The sequence below is a fragment of the Capricornis sumatraensis genome, chromosome 12 (genome assembly GCF_032405125.1).
Source record: "Capricornis sumatraensis isolate serow.1 chromosome 12, serow.2, whole genome shotgun sequence".
Classification (NCBI taxonomy): domain Eukaryota; kingdom Metazoa; phylum Chordata; class Mammalia; order Artiodactyla; family Bovidae; genus Capricornis; species Capricornis sumatraensis.
In genome coordinates, this window is record NC_091080.1 from 88,650,031 (window position 1) to 88,673,059 (window position 23,029).

The window sequence follows — 23,029 nt, forward strand, 5'->3', positions numbered from 1 at the left end:
GGAATGGGTTATGGTTTCCTCCTCGAGAAGATCATCTCCACACAAGGATTGAACCTGAGCCTCCTTCATCTCCTGCATTGGCAGGCAGATTCTTTTACCATTGAGCCACCTGGGAAGCTTGATAAATACCAAGGGAAGTTTTTATCAGGAAGTATTTAACTAACTGTTTTCCACATGCTTATATTCTTTTCAGAAAAAAAAAAAAAGCAATATCCTGAAGACTATGCATATTTTTTTTTTCGAGATTAGAAGAGAAAACATTATTTCTTTAGAAAAGATCAAAGGAAAATAGCTGGGAAGGATAATTACAAGGTCAGCAGGTGAGGCAACAATCAGCCGCCAGGAGTGTTAACTTTTGCAGTGGGAAGATTCTAAAGATGGCCACCAAGAATCTCATCCTTGCTTACTCAATTGAACACTAACCTAGGTGCTTCTGGGAAGGGATTGTACGGATGTAATGAAGGTCCCAAGTGAGCTAAGCTTAGAGCGTGGAGACCACTGCTCAGTCAGGGGAGAGTCCTTGACAAGCACAGGTTGTCTCTGGCTCATTGTGGGGAAGTCCTGATAAGGGACACAGAACTAACATTCTACCAGCAACTGGAAGAATTCTGGGGGCTTCCCTGGTGACTCAGACTGTAAAGAATCTGCCTGCAGTGCAGGAAAACTGTGTTCAATCCCTGTGTTGGGAAGATCCGTTGGAGAGGGAATGGCTACTCTCTCTTGCCTGGAGAATTCCATGGACAGAGGAGCCTGGCAGGCTATAGTCCATGGGGTTGCAAAGAGTCAGACATGACTGAGCAACTAATGCTTTCTATTTTGTAAAGGTCAAAAAGAGAGAGGAGATGACAGCCCATATATCCTACCAACCTCCCAGAATCCATCTTTTCTTGCCAGAATCCGTCTTGGCTGAGGGACAGGTGCAGAAGTCAGCGAGATTCCAAGGATGAGGCATTGCCTGCTGCCTTGTTTTGAGGGGGCCGCATGATAAAGAGTGATGAGGGTGGTCCCAGGAATGGAGAGCAGCCCTGACAGACAGACAGCAAGGACACAAGGATCTCAGCCTCATAGTCTCAAGGAGCTGAGTTCTGCAGTAACAAGGAGAACCACGAAGAAAACTGGGAGCCTTAAGAGAGCGATGCAGTCAGCTGACTTCAGTCTCAAGGGACCCGCAGCCATCAGCCAGGCACATCCTGAACTTTGACCCACAGGCCTGCATGATCATAAATGGGTGTTGATTCTAGCCCCTGAGCTTGTGGCAGTTTGGTACAGCAGCAATAAAAAATGAATACATCTTTATTAGAGAAATAAAAGAGAACGAGGAAAGGAAAGTCACCAGACATTGCTGTGCCGCTTTCTCCTCTACAAAAGGGGTGAGGATTTTCTCCTTCGATTTCTAACTGGAAGGCGCCACTGGTTCTAATCCACAGGTCCCCTAAAATCCCCAGGTCATCACTCTACCTCTCTCAAAGTGACAATAGAGTGAAGTTCCATATCCATTCTGCATGACATTAGATATTCCGACAGTAACATTTTAGAGAGATTTTTCCCTTCATGACATTCCCTTTTGAGTAGGTACTTCAATTTATGAAGGGAAACCAAAATTCTTGCAAAATAACACCACTGCATTTTTAAAATTATATATTCCAATTTCCAAATAATTGAGTGACAAAATGCAAACTGCTGCAAATTGGAAATTCCCTGTAGTGCATAAATGTTTCCCAAAGGACCTTCTTTTTAATTTGCTGTCATTTCAACTTTGAATTGAGGAGCAGAAAGAGCTGTAAGTGTATTAAGTGTCAGGGTATTAAAAAAATAATTCTATTATGCTTTTTGTTTAACTTGGGGAATCAGTGAAGGAATTTTTAGGTTAATCACTACACAGTGCTTTCCAAAGAATAGCAAATAATCTCTGCTCCACTCCTACGGAGTAAATAAATAACCTCATTATTACAGTAATGAAAACAAGTTAGGGAATTTCCCAGGAACATAGAAAGACGAACTTCATCCTGGTATCTTCCTGTTATGATCAGCAGGTCCCTGTTTGCCAAATACAGCCAGGATAGAACTAAAAATTGTTGGCGTACATATGAAAAAGGTAGAGAACTGCAAAATCGTGTTCTTTCACATATTTTTCCTGCTGGACACTGTTTCTGCCCATATTTCACTTGTTACCAGACTCTACACTGAATCCAGTTATTAGGAATTAAATTAAAAAGAAATGCTCTTGTTATATTTCCTTGTCAATAGTCTATCTGTGTTGGTAAGAATTCTAAAGTTGAAACACTTATGAGAGCAGCAGAAACCTAACTTAAGACTTATGTAAAGAAGTGGATGGAGTAACACGTCGCTGTGTGAGTTCTCTGCCTGCCGAACACTTTAAATTTCTCTCTCTCTCTTTTTTTTATGATCTAAAAGTATTCAGGACAGATCAATGAAGACTGCAAATAAAGAAATAAGCATGGGGGAAAATGCAACCAAAATTTGAAAACTCTTCGTCTTAATGAGAAAAGGAAAAATTTAAAAAAACATTACAATCAACATTTTCCTGGCTACTATTCATACAATTTACACCCAATTTTTGTAATGAAACTTCCTAATTCATTTGTGTATGTAATGATTGTAGACAAATGAAGAACTACAAGCCCTCTTTCTATATATTTTTTCTCCTTTGTTACTTATTAAAAAAGAAGAAGAAATCTCTCCAGGAATACCTACACAAATTACTCTAAATTTATTAAAATCTACGGAAAGAAAGAAACTTGGTAAGGTGCAAGAATCTGTCTCTACTGTCTTATCTCTAGTTTGACCTCACTGTCCTTTGATTAAGCTCAAAGTCCCACAAATATTTAATTGTTATACTTGGAAAAAATAGATTCATCCTCAATGGAACAAAACTACGTCTGCAACTATTATTTCTACAGGCATTGACTATGTAACATTGATGGGAATTGTAATGGATAAAGAGGTGATTGGCAGTCTCAGCCATTCTGTTGGAATTGGTAATATCAATCTTGTTTTGTTGGGTTGATCAGGATTTGTTGTTCTTCTATAACAATAATTATTTAAAATATATCCTAGCTAATCTAGAGCTTTCTTCTCCTCTTATTAGCAGATTAAATAGAACTTTACAATCCTTTGGAAAATTTCACCAAAATTGCACCTATTTGATGCATATTTGAAAAAAGAAATTAGTACATTTTATTATTGAAACTTAAGGTAGGCGGTAGATATAATTTCCCAAGTGCATAACGACTCCCACAGAGTAGCTTCTTGAATGAGAAAGTGTGACTCACTCAACCTATGGATGAACTGTTCTTTTAGATTTTGTCATCAAGTTTGAATGCAGCAGGCTTCAATTTGGGTAAGGTCCAGTAAACACAAGTGGCTGACTCCAAGTGTTGTTTAGAAGTCTTTAGATCATGAAATAAGTAGATTTTAAAATTTGATTCAGTCCAGTGTAAGACCACCATCCTTTTCTTTGAGTAACAAACACTTCATCTAGTGGAATCTGGGAATTGAGAGAAGAGAACCACCATGTGTCTATCACTAACTCTGTGCCAGCCACAGCACTACAGGGTTTATATATTTCATTTATTACCTTTATTCTCACAGTGATAACTAACTGCTACTATTTAGGAAGTCACAGTGAAGAACCAAGAAAGAACTCACACACATTTCTGTTAGGACTATACAAACTATTACTTATTTCAATAGGAAGCTCAGCTCCGTGCTCTGGGATGGCCTAGAGGGGTGGGCTGGGGGTGGGAGGGGAGTCCCAGAGGGAGGGGATGTATGTATACATACAGCTGATTCACTTTATTGTGCAGGAGAAAAGAACACAACATTGTAAAGCAGTTATGAAAGTGAAAAAGTCGCTCAGTCATGTCTGACTCTTTGAGGCCCCAAGGATTATGCAGTCCATGGAATCCTCCAGGCCAGAATACTGGAGTGGGTAGCCTTTCCCTCACTCCAGGGGATCTTCTCAACGCAGGGGTCAAACCCAGATCTCCCACATTGCAGGCAAATTCTTTACCAGCTGAGCCACAAGGGAAGCCCAAGAATACTGGAGTGGTTAGCCTTTCCCTTCTCCAGGGGATCTTCCCAGCCCAGGAATAAACAAGGGTCTCCTGCATTACAGGTGGATTCTTTATAAACTGAGCTATCAGGGAAGCCCTGTAAAGCAATTATACCCAAATTCAATAACTGCTTCATATATATATATTTTTAATTGGGGTTAAAAAATATATGAAGCAGTTATTGTCCTCCCCTCTGGCCCTCCACCCCCCAGAAGTATCCACATAATGAACATTTAGATTTGGCCCCTTAAAATCAAAATGACCATAAGCAGTGTGTTGTCTATGGTGCTAAGTCATATTTGCATTTCATATCCCTCTCTCATGAGAAATTTCTTTGTTTTCAAAATCTAGGCATGCACAGTCTTTTTATTTTGGGTTTTTTTCTTTGTCATCATTTAATTCCACCTAGTGTCTTCCAACAATCCTCCCAGCCTTTCTGTTCAGCCAAGTCATCCTTTAAAGGTACTCCCCTGTATGAACTTGCCCCTAGCAATACTTATCTGCTCCTGGGGATCTCATTTGCGGGCTTACTTCTCTTAGTGGCTCAGCTGGTAAAGAATCCACCTGCAATGCAGGAGACCTAAGTTTGATCCCTGGGTTGGGAAGACACCCTGGGGAAGGAAAAGGTTACTCACTCCAATATTCTTGCATTGAGGATTCCATGAACAGAGGAGCCTGGTGGGTGACAGTTCATGGTGTTGCAAAGAGTCAGACGTGACTGAGCAACTAACACTTCAACTTTACTTCAAGAGAGAGGTGTACATATAATTGAGGCCCTTGCTAAAGCAGTGATATTTCCAACTGCTCATAATTAAACAAATGAAAGTCTTTTTCCCCCAAAAATGAGACAAAATTACCTCTAAGTGAGTTCAGTTCAGTTCAGTTCAGTCACTCAGTCGTGTCTGACTCTTTGAAACCCCGTGAACTGCAGCACACCAGGCCTCCCTGTCCATCACCAGCTCCCAGAGTTCACCCAAACCCATGTCCACTGAGTCGGTGATGCCATCCAACCATCTCATCCTCTGTCGTCCCCTTCTCCTCCTGCCCTCAATCTTTCCCAGCATCAGGGTCTTTTCCAATGAGTCAGCTCTTCGAATCAGGTGGCCAAAATATTGGAGTTTCAACATCAATCCTTACAATGAACACTCAGGACTGATCTCCTTTAGAATGGACTGGTTGGATCTCCTTGCAGTCCAAGGGACTCTCAAGAGTCTTCTCCAACACCATAGTTCAAAAGCATCAATTTTTTGGTGCTCAGCTGTCTTTATGGTCCAACTCTCACATCCATGCATGACTACTAGAAAAACCATAGCCTTGACTAGATGGACCTTTGTTGACAAAGTAATGTTTCTGCTTTTTAATATGCTGTTTAGGTTGGTCATAACTTTCCTTCCAAAGAGTAAGTGTCTTTGAATTTCATGGCTGCAATCACCATCTGCAGTGATTCTGAAGCCAAAAAATGAATTAGTGAATTAAAAACCTCATTTTTTGAGATAAAGTTTATTTTAAAAAATAAACCACAGATTGAGAGATTGTTACTAAGACTATTTCTTTTACAGTTGATTCTTAGGTACAAACCCCTGCCTCACATTGGAAATTATTCCAGCAACTATGGACTCAGGCTTGCCAAGAGTTGCTAAATAAAGACAAAGGTACTGTTGACTAAGGCCTCAATATTATATCTACTCTTCCTTCTGGCAGTCTGCGGGAGCCCATGATTAGCCAGTTCAGGATTTGGTTCAAGATTTCTGTTCCACAGATACTGGCTTAACTTTTTATTCCCCATACAATGTGCCCACGCCTGCAGTTTTACTTAAGAAGTGAATAAATATCTTCAGGTTGTTTCTCTGATAATCGACATTCAGGTGAATAGGTAAAAGTGCACCATGAACTATTCAGTGAAAAGCACACACTATGGACGAGAGCACTGGACTCTTTCCTAATTTTTAATGAAATGTAAAGTACTCCAATGTCACCTCCACTAAGTACTGAAATGCAAAGGGTATGATCCATTCGATCATAGAAAAACCAAGGGAATTCCAGAATAACGTCTACTTCTGCTTCATTAACGACGCTATAAGCTTTGACTATGTGGATCACTGTGGAAAATTCTTAAAGATATGGGAATAGCAGACCACCTTACCTGCCTCCTGAGGAATCTGTATGCGGGTCAAGAAGCAAGAGTTAGAACCGGACATGAAGCAATGGACTGGTTGCAAATTAGGAAAGGAGTGCATCAAGATTGTATATTGTCACCCTGCTCATTTAACTTCTTTGCAGAGCACATCGTGCGAAATGCTGGACTGAATGAAGATCAAGCTAGAAGCAAGACCGCTGGGAGAAATATCAATAACCTCAGGTATGTAGATGACACCACACTAACGGCAGAAAGTGGAGAGGATCTAAAGAGCCTCTTGATGAAAGAGAAAGAGGAGAGTGAAAAAGCTGGCTTAAAACTGAACATTCAGAAAACGAAGATCATGGCATCTGGTCCCATCACCTCATGGCCAACAGACAAGAAAAAATGGAGACAGTGAAAGACTTTATATTCTTGGGCTCCAAAATCACTGTGGACAGTGACTGCAGCCATGAAGTTAAAAGACAATTGTTCCTTGGAAGAAAAACTATGACAAGCCTAGACAGTGTATTGAAAGGCAGAGACATCACTTACTGATTAAAGTCCATATAGTCAAAGCTATGATTTTTCCAGCAGTCATGTATGGATGTGAGAGTTGGACCAAAAAGAAGGCTGAGTGCTGAAGAACTGATGCCTTCAAACTGTGATGCTGGAAAAAAACTCTTGAGAGCCTCTTGGACAGCAAGGAGATCAAACCAGTCCATCCTAAAGAAAATCAATCCTGAATATTCATTAGAAGGATTGATGCTGAAGCTGAAGCTCCAATACTTAGGCCACTTGATATGAAGAGATGACTCATTGGAAAAGTCCCTGATGCTGGGAAAGATTGAGGGCAGGAGGAGAAGAGGGAGACAGAATGAGATGCTTGGATGGCTTCACTGACTCAATGGACATGAATCTGAGCAAACTCCAGGAGATAGGGAAGGACAGGGAAGCCTAGTGTGCTGCACTCCTTGGGATCGCAAAGTTGGATATGACTTACTAACTCAACAACAACAACAGTGCCGGAGACACAGGCAGGAAGCTGATAGCTTGGGCCCTGAAAAGAGATTGAATGTTCATTCTAAATCCAATGGAAAATGCAGGGATTTTTTTCAAAAGATCAGTAAAGTAGTTTGGTTTTATTTTCCTTTTTTTCTTTCTTTTTACCTGCCATGCCATGAAATGTGTGGGATCTTAGTTCCCTGCCCGGGGATTGAACTCACACCTCCTGCAGTGGCAGTATCAAGTCCTAACCAGTGGCCCACGAGAGAATTCCCAAATAGCTTATTTCTTAATGGAAAGTAAAGGATGAACGTATTCAACTTGAAGAACTTAAGGAAGTCCGTTTATTGTGCAAAGCCCACAGTTCAAAAGTAGACTTTTTCAGGGATTAACTGTGAGGTATTTTCTCTTGTTTTGTACTTCTGCTTGCAGAGTTCAGGGGTTCTATAAACAGTTTCAGTCTTACAATCTCCCTAGACAAGTCATAGCAGAAGAAAGTATCGAGAAACTAACTTAAGCCCATTTTAGAAAAAGAAAATTTAGTTACAAATAAAATTGTAGTAAGAGGAAAGCTGCAACTTTTTACAGTGACTTGAACTGTAGAACATCTAAGCCAAATGGTGGCCCAGCCCTGAACTACTAGAAAAGTTCCCACATGTTGTGCTTAGTGAAAAATTAGGTAGGGTATGTGTGGTCAGAAGGAAAATTCCTTCTGGTCTAGTATTACACATTTTAGGTGAATTATGGGCCTCATTTTTCTTAAGCATTTACCATCAGCCACCTAGAGTTAATGGTAAGTGTTAGATCATTAATCTAGGTTACATGAGCATTTAAATTAATTGGATTACACTGAGATTTACATGATTAGAACTTGGAAGTCAGGTTCTAGATTCCTGGTTAAAAGACTCTTAACCCTCTAAAGTAGGTCAGCCCTAACATTTTAGGTTTTGGTTTTAAATGATTGCTGACATTAATTTTATTTATAAAGAATACAAGGCCTTGTCCTGGCAGCCACTTATTCAGCAATTAAAATACATGAATTTAGATTTAATGCTATATTTTAAAAATATAATGTTTATTGAAGACTAATAAAGAATAGCATTATATATACTAAAACATTTGAAATATATATATTACATACATAGGCACGTATATATGCATGCACATAAATATATACACATGTATACTTCAAACATAAAATAGAAATCTAAAAACATGAAAGAAACATATTTAGAACTTTAGAATAATGGTTATCTCTAAGCAGAGAGAGGAAGAATTTGCTAAGGAATGGATAAAGGCATTTTAGCTGTTTACTGTGATGTTTCACTTAAAAAAAAAAAGATATATAAAGAATAAATTAAAAAAAGAAAGTTGGTGAGTCACATTGCAGAATTCTGAAAATCATATAGGAACGTATGTCAATAGAATGAAATCAGTTTATTATGGCATACATATGTCACTTTTACTCATTATACATGGCATGGATGAGAATAAAACTTAGAGGTGAAAATATCTTAATTATTGTTCCTTTAATGCCATATATTCTCGCTCTATATTGATATTCTTGCCCAGTATCAATCTCTGCTTAAGGAGAATTGTGTGCTACCTGAACATACATCTGTTATTCTTGGTAATGGGATAATTCTGAAGAAAACACATCAAAGAATGGTTTTAATATAAGAGAATGCTTGTGTCTGCAGTGGGCCTGCCTTTCTTTAAAGGATGGAATATTTGCTATATTTGCTCTATCTACATTTGATCTTATCCTGGCAAAGAAACAACGACATAATTACTCTTATCCTGGCAAAGAGTTGAAAATTACTTCTTTTACAAATTAGTGTACTACAAAAATCAGAAAATAAATCCAAAATCTTTAGTGTAAGGTTTTACTCTGAATATAAGGGTTATGTGCAGCAAAAGGAAAGATTCAAGAGATCTCATCCACTGATGCTCACCTAGGCGAAGAAAGAAAGGGCAGAGACACGCATTAAATCATATCCATCTTTTTCTCTAATAAACACGGCCTGATGTGAATTTAGGTTCTTTTATTTTTAAGGCGGCCGGTCACAAGTAGTCAAAATTAAGTATCAGAGAATTGTGTAGGGCATTTTCAATGAAAATCTGCAGCTGTGGGTCTTGCATTCTCCTGGCAGTTTGCCTAAACCTAAGTTTGGAGACTGGTGCATGACACGTCATCCCCTACCCTTTCTTGACTGGAGCCTAAATCAGGAATGCTTTCTTTATAATAGCCAGAGGTGGTTATCAAGAAGGATGGCGGCAGTGTCTGCTGTCTGGGTTGGAAAGCTATAGATTAATGTGTTGTTTTAAAGTATGTAATGTGCCCATAGGCTATAGCAATAGGGAAATAAATCATTTGGGGTGAGGGGGGGCGGGATTCAGGAATGCTGGTGTCGGCGAAACATAGTATGCAGGTTGCCAAGGAAACGAGAGTTCTGATTAGTCAGTGAAGTATAATAACCTGTCCTGCATAAATCTTCAGCATCTCAGAAGGGAGCTTTCAAGTGGGAAACAAAGTTGAATCACTAGTTCTCCTCAACCCTCAAGCTTAAGATCTAAATTAAGTTGTTTATGACACTTGATAACTTCCTTCAAGTTATCATGATAGCATGCCTCTTGCCCCCATAAGGTCAACTCAGTATACAGATGGTTTGAAGTTTGAATTTGGAGTACAATGAAAGAACCCACAACTGAACTTGAAATCAATTTTAAAAATGAATTTTTTTAAACAAAGTAAAACCATACTCCCATCAAATTAGTTTAAAAAAAATACACTGTACTTTCAACTGTCAGAGTAGTTTTCAAGTATGAACTTTTATAAGATACCAGGTTATGATTGGAAATTAAATGGCAGAAAACATTGTGAGCAAGCTTGGTAAAACTATGATGTGAATTGCAGTAAATTTTGTTTCACTTGCTTTCAGTAAATAAATATAATTTATAAGTGTAAGTAAGTAAGTATTAGTCGCTCAGTCGTGTCCGACTCTTTGCGGCCCCATGGACCGCAGCCCACCAGGCTCCTCTGTCCATGAGATTTTCCAGGCAAGGATACTGGAGTGGGTTGCCATTTCCTTCTCCAGGGGATCTTCCCAACCCTGGGATTGAACCCTGGTCTCCTGCACTGCAGGCAGATACTTTACCCACTGAGCTACGAGGGAAGATCAGGAACATTATCGCTATATAATTTATGGTGATATATTATTGATATAGTGGATATTTTCTAAGAGACCTGCTTAAAGAAGAAAAGAGGTCACTGAAATCTTTCAGTTAAACACACACACACACACACATACATTGAGCATTTAGATGTAACATTGAGAAAAAAGTACAAAGCAGCACTTTTAAAAACAGAAGCCAACTTCTAGAAGGCATTTTCTGTAACATGATAGATCATGGCATGTGGTAAAAACCTAGCAGGGTATTCTCAAGGTATAATCTCAACAGTGATCATCAGTGTTCTTTCACAGAAGTTAAGCATTTTCAAGCACTTTTTTCAATGAACGTGGCCGTCAAGTTTTAGTGTTAATTGTTGGCATGGTGTGTGCATGACTCCACTATGTGAGAGAGAGAAGATGGGCTTGTCTTATCTACAACTAGGTTTGAACATGTCTTTGTCTGACATGTTTTTAGGAATGACTTTGTTGAAGCTCCCAGAAGGAGCCTTGGGGTAAATATCCTCTGTTATTGCTACAATCCATCTGGTGCTGAAGAAACGAGTCTGGATGTGATGAGGACATTTCTCCCCTTGAGATCAAACCAGGAATGAATTTATGACAGCTTGTGAAGCTAGCCAATACCTGCAGGAAATACAGGGTGAAAAAAGAAAGAGAGAGAGGCGAGAGATGGATGGGTGGATTGGCTCAAGGTCAATCATGAAATCATATCAGATAATGAGGAGAAGTGAATGATACTCTGAGGTGTTCAAACCCAGGGGCCTAAACAAAAGGAGATTTGGGATTCAGGTACCACTTTCTTCTGTTCAGAGCATCCTCCATTTTAGAAGATAAACTCAAGTAATAAGTTGCTGCCTGGGACTGGCGGATGCTGAACCCCAGAGCAGATGATGAGGACGGCCACATTCTAGGTTCCATGACAATACCCTCATTTTTTTTTTTTTTTCTCCCTCAGTCTTTCGATTATTGTGGACTTGTGGAATCACTCATGGATAGGTAATGTGTTTGGTATTTGGGAAATCAAATTCCCTTCTCTTACCTCTTGCTCCCTCCAGAGATAGCAAGCCTGTTCTGAAGGACCTTTCTTGGCATCCATTTCTTGTTTAAAAATGCAAGACATAGCTGGAATTGTTTTCAGTGGTGTATAGTAAAAACTATTAATTACCAAAAAACATTCAGTGTCATTTCACTAAGAAACCAACAGCTTTTATTCTATCTTGAGGCAGGATGTTTTCATGGTATGTGATTCCAGCCTATTCGTTCAATATTTTATATTTTCCTGAAATGTATATCTCTGTTAAATGTCTCAGAGAGCTTGGGAAATAATAAATTTGCTTTAAATATTATCAAATGTATGAGAAATCAGATATAAATTAATTGGGAAAAGTTAATTTTAGTTCTAATGTGAAATATCACATGGTGTTCCTTTGAGCTAAAAGCAAACAAAGAAGAAAGCGTCTATGCAAAGAAAACCAGAGAACTAGACTTCTCAGTATCTATTCTCTCTCAGGATATAAATAGTTTCTGATCAATGTATGTTCATAAAAGCAAAGATCATGCATTCTACTTCTAGTTTTAAAAGTCATCAGAATTCAGAGCACAATATTGGGCTCCTAGAAGACATTTACTTAGGGAAAAAAATTAATCTATCTTGACTTTTGGTCTGTTAAAATTGACACATAAAGCTAATTATGAAATGTGATATTTTTCTAATATATTATAAACATTCAGATATAGCTGAATAGAAACGTCACCTAAATTATGTACCAGCTTGCACAGTATTAACACCTTCCCAGGTGGCTCAGTGATTAAAGAATCTGCCTGCAATGCAGGAGACACAGGAGGCTTGAGTTTGATCCCTGGGTCTGGAAGATCCCCTGGAGAAGGAAATGGTAACCCACTTCAGTATTCTGCCTGGAGAATCCCGTGGACAAAGGAGCCTGGCGGGCTACAGTCCATGGGTCCCAAACAGTCGAGCACGACTGCCTAATGTGTTCACGCTTGCACAGTATTAGCCTCAGCTTAAAAATTAGCAAATATAAAGAGAGCTCCTTCAACCTTGTCTTCAGAGTCAGGATCTCTGTCATGACTCAATCAATGGACATGAGTCTGAACAATCTCTGGGAGATAGTGAAGGACAGGGAAGCCTGGTGTCTGGCATGCTGTGGTCTATGGGGTTGCAAAGAGTTGGATACACCTTAGCGACCGAACAAGGGAAACAATCTATGGTGACCGGAGGGCGAACACACAAACTGAGGGATCATACCATCACAAGGATGATACAGGGCCCAGAATGCAATAAAAATGTTGCACTTTTGTATCCTCATGTCTGCTATCCTGTCTCTTGTGTCCATATGGTTTATACCTTTTCTTTTTTGCTTTACAAGCATTTTTACATTTCAGTGAGATGTAATGGCTGAGCAGAATTGAAATGTGTGTTCCATCTACCATGCTTTTTGTAATGAAAATAATACACTTTTATTATGATTGCATCATTTATCTCCTACCCAATCTGTTCTTTGCTCTTCTCTTTTGCTTACGATTATATAAAATATTTTGAGATGTGATGTTGATTTTTTCCTTTTCATCATTAATTCTTTTATTTTCTTTATTGTTTTAAAACAGATTTGGCAGTTATATCAATATAACATTTCATAGCTCTTCAAAGGTATAATTCAAGTTTAGCTGCAATGTATTTTAGTATGCCATGTAAGGTTAAAGTCTAATTTATTTTTTTAAGTAACTTGACTTGAAAGAGAATCACTTGCTTAATGTTCTACTTTACATTATCAATGATGCTTCTATCATTAAATATTATATTTATATGTAATGAGGTCTGATTTTGACCTATTATCCTGATGATATATTGTTCTGTGAGACTTTGCTATATTTTATGTTACAAAGAAATACCAAATAATAACTATTTTCTGTAAGGTTCATCTTCTTTATGAGAGGTACAAGTATCCAGAGCCTAATCTTTCATTCCTATCTGTTTTTAAAATTCTATCTATCACTTTGTGTCTTTGAAAATTTTTTTAAGTATTTTTTTCAATTTCATATTAAAGTTTCACTGAAACTTTTCATATATAGGGATTCCCTGGTGGCTCAGGTGGTAAAGAGTCTGCCTAGAATGCAGGAGACCTGGGTTCGAATTCTGGGTCTGGAAGATCCCCTGGAGAGGGGAATGGCAGCCTACTCCAGTATTCTTGCCTGGCGAAGCCCATGGATGGAGGAGCCTGCTGGTCTACAGTCCTTAAGGTCGCATAAAGTGGGACACAACTGAGCAACTTCATTTTCATTCAAACATGAAAATGAAATTGAGTAAGAACATCTTTGAAAACTGAGTTTCATTTCCATTCTCCCTATAGAAAGTGATTTACAAATACCTGTTACATAAAGAAGCAAAGAGTACGCAAACAAATTGAAAAAAAAAGTTTGTACATGTGTTACCCAGTAAACTAATATATTATGCTAAAATTATTTGTGTGCAAATATTTTTATTTTTCCCATCACAGAAAAATAAATCTCTTTTCCATTTATTTTTGTTTTATTCTGAGTTTCTCCTTGTTTTGAACTTTTGACACAGCACCTCTGCTCTTTCCTTTGCAGAGACATCACATCATGTTCATAAGAATTACATCAGCACTTTGGTTTTATCACCAGAGCATGAAGCTCAAAATCCTATGTTCCATTATTTTCCAAAATCCTGATACTCTAGGAAAATTCTTAGCAATTATGATTTTTTTTTCCAAAATGCTTATAGTAAGTTTTTAAGAAATTATCTTGTTAAAAGAGGATGATCTTGTATGGAGAGAAAAAATATCAAATATTTAGAGTTTCTCAGTTAGACACTTAGATCTTCTTTACCATCTGTGATCAGCCTAATTCCTTTTCCTCTCTGAACATGAGCCTACTGTAGTGAGGATCAAATGAGATCAACTATGCAATTAAAAAAAAAAAGAGAGAGAGAGAGAGAAAATAAAAAATAAAAAAGTAGACTGCCTAGTGTAACACACTAAGAGAATCTAAGCACTTATTTTAGATTTTTAATAATTTACATAATTACATCAGAAACAAAAGAACATAAATTTTAATATTGAATGTAATATGGGGTCAATCTGTAAGAGTTCATGAAAGTTGATGGAAAAACATTGTCAGGTATGGAAGGAATGGTGGCACTTTATTCTGTGTATTTTCTGAGTCACACAAATGTCTCTGTTCATTCCTAGAGTAGACCATGAATTATACTTCACTGTATGCGGGTTACAAGGAAAAACCCTCAAGTAATCTCATGAGGTAACATCAGTGCCCCCTTTTTAAAATGAAGAAACAGGTGTTGAAACGTTAACTAGGTTTTTCAAATTTCTAGTTTTATGGAAGTGAAATAATATAGGAATCCAGGCATCTTTCCCTGGAGCCCACATTCCTAAGCACTATGCTACCCAGCTTCCTCTTTGGCAATAGATGAAAGTGAAATGAGAGTTGTGGGTAAAATGAAGGAATATTATTGCATTCATTCAAGTACAACCTTGCAGGATGATGTTGGTAGAAATGAAAAAAAAAAAAAAAATTCACCTGAGGCACACTGCAAGGTTTAAATAATGCATTTTATTAGAGGGATGGAGAAAAAGATAAAAATAAATTCAAGTATTGAGACTGCCTGACTAGATAGATAGCAGTCATTGTCCCTGAGATCAGGGGCTTGGAATCAAAGCTCACGGATTTGACTTGCGCCCATGTTCATTGGCACTTAAAGTGAAAATTCAGACAAAGTCAGAGCTGATAAAAAGGTCAGAGCTTCAGATAAAATCTCATAGCCCTCTTGGTAAAGTTGAATAGCATTTCCTATCCTGCTATTTCCCGTTTCTGTCTAAGTGGAGCTTCTTCAGTTTGATTTACATGACTGAAGGCAGTGGCACTTCAGTGTTGCATCATTAGACCTAGCCTTAAGAAATAAAACTAAAAAGCCATTTTAATGACCTTTAACAACTGGCCCCAGCTGAAGACCTTTGCTTCAATGTACATGTGTTTTATTGAGTATACAACTGTGTTAACTGTGCGTATATTTATCTGAGGGTGGTTCAACCGTAAAGGACCAACCTGCAATGTGGGAGACCTGGGTTTGATCCCTAGGTTGGAAAGATCCTCTGGAGAAGGAGGATTGCAAGGAAGGAAGTAGCTACCCACTCCAGTATTCTGGCCTGGAGAGTTCCATGGATTGCAAAGAGATGGACATGACAGAGCAACTTTCACTTCATTGGTAGCTAAGCAGCTAAAGAATCCCTGCAATGCAGTAGACCCCAGTTTGACTCCTGGGTGGGGAAGATCCCCTGGAGAAGGGATAGGATACCCACTTCAGTATTCATGGACTTCATTGGTAGTTCAGACAGAAAAGAATGCACCTGCAATTTGGGAGACCTGGGTTGGATCCCTGGGTCTGGAAAATCCATTGGAGGCAGCATGAGAATTCCCATGGACAGAGGAGACTGGTGGGCTACAGTCCATGGGGTCACAAAGAGTCAGACAGGCTACAGTCCCTGGGGTCACAAAGAGTCAGACAGGACTAAATGACTAAGTACAGCACAGCATATCTGTTTGAAGAGGGAATATTCTAAGAGTTTAATATCTGAATAAACACCCATCAGTTCAGTTCAGTTCAGTTCAGTCGCTCAGTCGTGTCCGACTCTTTGCGACCCCATGAATCACAGCATGCCAAGCCTCCCGGTCCATCACCAACTCCTGGAGTTCACCCAAACTCATGTCCATCGAGTTGGTGATGCCATCCAGCCATCTTATCCTCTATCTTCCCCTTGTCCTCCTGCCCCCAATCCCTCCCAGCATCAGAGTCTTTTTCAATGAATCAACTCTTCCCATGAGGTGCCCAAAGTACTGGAGTTTTCAGCTTTAGCATCAGTCCTTCCAACAAACACCCAGGACTGATCTCCTTTAGGATGGACTGGTTGGATCTCCTTGCAGTTCAAGGGACTCTCAAGAGTCTTCTCCAACACCACCGTTCAAAAGCATCAGTTCTTCGGTGCTCAGCTTTGTTCACAGTCCAAATCTCTCATCTATACATGACCACTGGAAAAACCATAGCCCTGACCAGACGGACCTTTGTTAGCAAAGTAATGTCTCTGCATTTCAATATGCTATCTAGGTTGGTCATAAATTTCCTTCCAAGGAGTAAGCGTCTTTTAATTTCATGGCTGCAATCACCATCTGCAGTGATTTTGGAGCCCCAAAAAATAAAGTCTGACACTGTTTCCACTGTTTCCCCATCTATTTGCTAGGAAGTGATGGGACCAGATGCCATGATCTTAGTTTTCTGAATGTTAAGCTTTAAGCCAACTTTTTCACTCTCCTCTTTCACACCCATAGTAACTTATTTATACTTAGTTATGTTCATGTCAACACGTTAGATCATTTTTGTACTGTGAGATTTTTAATTTAGAAGATATTTTAGGCTCTCTATTCTCTGGAGAAAGTACAAACATGGCACATTTGAAGGATGATCTTTAGTAAGCATGAGGTTATCATAGCAGTTAAAGTTAACTTCTTTGTCCATTTGTATGAGTTGGGGAGTGAACACAGATTTCCAGATCCCACCCCCTCCCTAATAAACTGCCAGGAGTACTAGAGGAGCATAGAGGGCAATTCTCATGCAACTTAGTTATCCTCTGCAACTCACAACTTTTGCCCCAAATAGCAAAATGGAAATGGAAGAAAAATAAACTAAAGATGAAATGTGTATATCTGTCAGGTTGGAAAAGTATAAAACCAGATGAAAAAAAGTGGAAATGAAGAGACTAGCAAACAAGTCAAATATATTTATACAAGAGAATACTCTGCAACAATTGGGTGCTATGGACCAAATCTGTATATAATAAAGTGGAATCTATATCCATCTGTCTGGAATCTATCTTGGTTGGGATATATGCATCACCTTGAAGGACCCTGCTGTGCTGGGCTATGTGTGCTCACTCAGTTGTGTCCAACTCTTTGCGGACTCAAAGAGTTGGACTCAACTGAGTGTCCACCAGGATTCTCTCTCCATGGAAATTTCCAGATAAGAATACTGGAATGAGTTGCCATTTCCTGCTCCAGGGGATCTTTCCAACCCAGGGATCAAACCTGCATCTCTCTCATCTCCTGCATTGGAAGGCAGATTCTTTATCACTGGGCCATCTGGGAAGCCCCATATTAATGTGAACAAACCTCAAAAACAAAACACTGGCTGAAAGAAATAAGATTGGATTTATGCATAACAACCAGGATAGAAAAATGAACAACCAAGAAATGTTTGGAAAAAAATGCAAACTTTCTAAAAGGGGAATCTGTATTGGAAGGACTTATTTTAAATATATTAGGGAGTGTTTCTATGAGAGAGAAGACAATAGGATTAGAGACATAGACGAAAGTGGGAAATCAAGCAAAACAGGAGAGGATCTGGTCTAGACTAGAGGCATAGTGGAGGCCACTCAGTGTTGTACCCTGAGGTCCTTGAAGAAATTGTCCTCTTCATTTGAGGAACATGAAAACCCTCTTTATTTGACACTGTTCTTTAGTTTACAAACCATTTTATATCCTTTATTTTATATAAATTACTCAAAGGAAAATAGATTCAGATACCTAGGCTGAGTTTAAAAGAATAGTACCTAAATAGTTTGGTTGTCCTTAGACCACATTTCTGAAGGATTCTCACTTGGCCAGTAAAACACTTCTTGGGGAAATTTATTTATAATAAGTAGTCCCATGATGCAAAGGCTTCAGAAGCCACAGATAATCACGAGAAGGGAGGTAACTTGTTTCTTCTCTGTTAGAGTCTAACTGGCTTTTCTTCTGCAAGTATACAGACAGACAGGGCGGCAGGAAAGGTTACCTAGCCTTTACTGAAATCCTCAAGTGTCCATCCCATGGAGAGAGAAAAGTACAAATTTTATAGCCTTTATTTTCATCCTGGCTGGTGGGCAGCTGAAGTTGGCGCTGTAAGCTTTCCTGGGCAGCTCTTACGGAAGTACCTTGAGATGACAGAAGTGTGCTGCCTGGTGAGGCAAGGGATGGGTGCTTTTTTACCTAGCCCCTCATGTCTTGTTAGACATGACTGAAAGCTTGGAACTATTTGAAGGTCCAGAGAACACACACCTTGATCCACAATTAGAGACGCAACAGTTTCCTTCCTGTCCACCTTCTGCTTATTCTTAATTATGGTATAAAAGATCCTTACTTTTATTTCCAGAGGTTCCCTTGAGACATCAAGACTTAAAATGATCCTTAGCTCTTTCTGGAATGTGGCGCTTAATAACTAAGCAACACTTAAGGATCTGTGATGGAAGATTGTACTAGGTACTTACTTATCTGCAGCTTCACTGACGTCGTTCCGTCCTCTTACAGGTAAATAAATAGACTTTGTTTATGGAGAGCATCTAGCTACTTTGGCCAGGCTCCACCCTTGAGGATGTGATTGCAACAACAATATGACTTATCTTAAAAGCAATGTAAGCATGGGGCTTTTCTTTTAGTCTAGAGCAAACAAAATTCAGGTAGGGTGGGTGGATAGGACATGAGTTTCCTTCCTAAACTAAGGACTTTGCTTTCTTGCACCTTCCAAGGGGAAGGAACCCTGTTCCCACGTCTTCCCACTCAGATCTCCTTGCCTCGCCCTCTTCGTTATACCCTCTCTTTTCCTCTTCCATCCCATTGAGCTCAACCAGCTCCATTATTTTCCCAAAGTGAAGTCTCTCATTCCTGTCCAACTCTTTGCAACCCCACGGACTGCAGCCTACCAGGCTCCTCCGTCCATGGAATTTTCCAGGCAAGAGTGCTGGAGTGGGTTGCCATTTCCTTCTCCAGAGGATCTTCTCGACCCAGGGATCGAACCCAGGTCTCCCACATTGTAGGCAGAAGCTTTACTGTCTGAGTCACAAGGGAAGTCCTTTTCCCAAAGGAAGTGGTTAAGTTCCAAGGAATCTTAGTTGATCTTAATGTGTCTAGGAAGTGCTGAGGAAAACTGCAAATCAAGGTAAACATTTTATACTCTCTTAAACTATCTAAACTCAAGGAGAGCACACTTGGCCACTTCATCACCCCAATCTTATTTGCCTAAAGTTCACATGACTCTTATTTGCATTCCTCAATCTCACTTTTTTGTGAGCTTAAAATCCAAGTCGTTTTACACTTAGAGATTAGTTTCTTTCTACATGTTCTTGAGCATTTATGAATCTTTCTTCAGCTGCCTCCCAATAAAGCATGTCAAGCCCAAGCGTCCTCTCCTAGTTTCTTCTGCCTCCTTGTTTTCTGTAGTGATTGTGTGATGTCATTTCACAGAGGCTGTGCGGATTGCTACAGATTTGGATTTGGAGAGACAGAAACCTTTTACTTCCATTTATTATTATTTTTTTCACATCACCTAGAGCTTATGGCAACCCACTCCAGTGTTCTTGCCTGGGGAATCCCAGGGACGGGGGAGCCTGATGGGCTGCTGTCTATGGGGTCGCACAGAGTCGGACATGACTGAAGCGACTTAGCATTAGCAGAGCTTGTTTTGGGCTTCCCTGGTGGCTTAGCTGGTAAAGAATCCACCTGCAATGTAGGAGACCTGGGTTTGATCCCTGGGTTGGAAAGATCTGGAGAAGGAACAGCTACCCACTCCAGTATTCTGGCCTGAAGCATTCCATGGATTACAGTCGGATCGAAAAGAGTCAGACGCAACTGAGCGACTTCACTCTCACTTCACAGAGCTTGTTTACCAAGCATTTCCAATATTTCAAGCACTATACCATGTGTTTGAGATTCAAGATGTCTAAAACACATGATTCAGGTATCTAATGAATTCCTGTACCGTTTGACCCACAATTTATCTAACTTTGCTATTAAAGTTAGATATTTTGGTTACCAAAGTTGATTTGTATGCATATTTACCAATGGGCAATTCATCATAATTTTTCTTCTGTAAGAAATCTGGATGAAATATTTCTAAACACAAAGTCAACGTATACATTGATTCTCTCAAAACTGCTTCCCAGATGAAAACAAGTATCTAATTGGCTAAAGGGGTAACTGACTAGAAAAGCCAGAAACATCAGGAAGATGGATCAGGAACTGCAGTTAATGCTTCCTGCTCTGCTTTGTGGTTTTTCTATGTGAACTGGAGTTACCATCTTGCCAACTCCAAGTGCAAATTAATTTAGATTACAATTGACATTTAGGTTTGGAGAGGGAGAGGGGAAAAATAATCAACGGTATGTGAACACTGAAACCATAAATAGCAACAAGTGGAAATCCCAAACCTCAAATGCTTTGAAGCAGGTTGTAAATCCTGCAAAAACATACATAAAAGTATTATGGGCAAAATTATCATGGAAGGTTATTGTACAGGCTTTAATCCACAGGGACTATGATGGGATTTTTGGTTGTTATTACACCAACATGTCAAGGTAATTCCTGGCATAGGAAAATATGCAAATGTTAAAGAAAGAAGAAAAAACATGCTTATTTTATTATGCTTAATTATAAGGGAGAACAAAAAACACTTGGAACTTTTTTTCTTTTTTTAATGAATTCATCTCATTCACCACAACCAAAAGCCCAGAACTCGCTTCTAGCTTAAAAATGCATTTTTCCCCCTAAGATCAGGGCACTGATTTGATGAATGTTCTCAAGTTAATCACCCATATAGGACTTCTTGAATGTTACTATGACATTGAGTGCTGTCTGTGTAGCTTAATGTTATAAAACCTGGAAGGCATATTTATAGCCCAATCCAGATGGACCAAAACAAAGTACAATTATTCTTTCAAAAGTCGACCTTTGCATACAGATTAAAATGGATTGCTTCCAAGATTCAAATAGAGAAATGAACTCACTTCCCCAATTGTCGTGCATTCATTACGGCCCTATTGGACTTGGTTTTGGACCGTGCTAATTAGTGACATGTCTGTGTTAAAAGTTGGACTCGCAGCCTGATTTGCAAAGTGGCAGCAGGAAGAGTTGTTATGAAACTAATTACAGCTATCAGAGATGCTGCTATTTTAAATAGATTGTGAATTAAGTGGCTTCACAGAAGCAAATGAAAATGATTTTACTATTGACAATGAACATTCCTATACAAGGACAGGAATATCTATGTGTTGGGCCATTTGTACATTAAAAGCTATGCTAGTCTCTTGGAAAATTAAAGAGGAAACTCTGATTTTGATTCCCATTGGAAGCTGGAATATAGAGAGGAGTTTTATGAATGATTTTCCTCTTTTATAATTTTAAATTAAATTATATATATATGAAGTAAGCAAATTCACAATTATTAAACTCTGCTGCGCTATTCTTAGTTGCTCAGTCACGTCTGACTCTTTGTGACCACATGGACTATACCCTGCCAGGCTCCTCTGTCCATGGGGATTCGCCAGGCAAGAATACTGGAGTGAGTTGCCATGCCCTCCTCCAGGGGATATTCCCAACTCTGGGATCAAACCCAGGTCTCTGGCATTACAGGTGGATTCTTTACTGTCTGAGCCACCAGGTGGTCCATATATATATATATATATATATATATATATAATATTTTAATCTTAAGGACTCCCTTGTCCTTTCACTTTCACTTTTCACTTTCATGCATTGGAGAAGGAAATGGCAACCCACTCCAGGGTTCTTGCCTGGAGAATCCTAGGGATGGGGGAGCCTGGTGGGCTGCCATCTATGGGGTCGCACAGAGCCGGACACGACTGAAGCAACTTGGCAGCAGCGGCAGCAGCACAGAATATGTATTACAGACTAGAGTGGTGGTTACAGTCAATGGAAGGTGGGGATTGGGCAAAGAGAAGAGATCTTCTCTTTCTTTCTTCTAAGGATGAGCTCAGTCAAGACAAGGGGAAGGGAAAGAAATAGAAACGTGAGTGGAACCACTGACTGAAGCTGTCCGCCCTGACCAGGCAAGATTGTAACGAGCTGCATGCGTCATCTTATTAACACAACAGGAAGTCCTGTTGAGGAACACAAAGCTAACAGGTTACCACCAGCGCAAGACTTTCAGAAAAGTTGAAAGGAGAGAGGAGGGCCAGCCCACAGGCCCTGTCAACCTCCCAGCATCTTTCTTGCTGGACTCTGTTTTGGCTGAGCCGTGTGTGCACCACCAGAAGGACCCTGAGTCAGAGTGCCCGGCCAGAGACAGTCTGGACACTAAGCCTGTCCCGGTGAGCCCTGAGACTGTGACCCACGTGTCTGAGCAGTTCTCCTGGGTTCCCTCCCCCCGTTTCTCTCTGCGTGGCTGCTGCTTCTCAATAGTCTTTTTTTATTTGCTTTGTTAGCATGTGTGTCTCCTCAGACAGCTCAGGTCCAAGTGTTAGGCTGTTGCAGCCACGCGTTCCAGGAAACAAACTCACTCAGAAGGACAGTGCAGATAGTGGAGTGCAGTTCATTAGACCGGCGGGCCCAAGGCAGAGTCTCCTCTTAGCCAAGGACCCCGACCAGTTTTTGTAAAGACCTTATATACCCTAAGTGTACATGCCCAAACCCACCTCCCCAAATTCCCTGAAACTAGTCTGAACAAAGGAAAAGAAAGATACAATCAAACTTAACCCATGATTAATATGCCTTAAGCCTGGGTAGTTAACAGTGGACAGTTATCAATAGGCCTGTGGTCATACCCC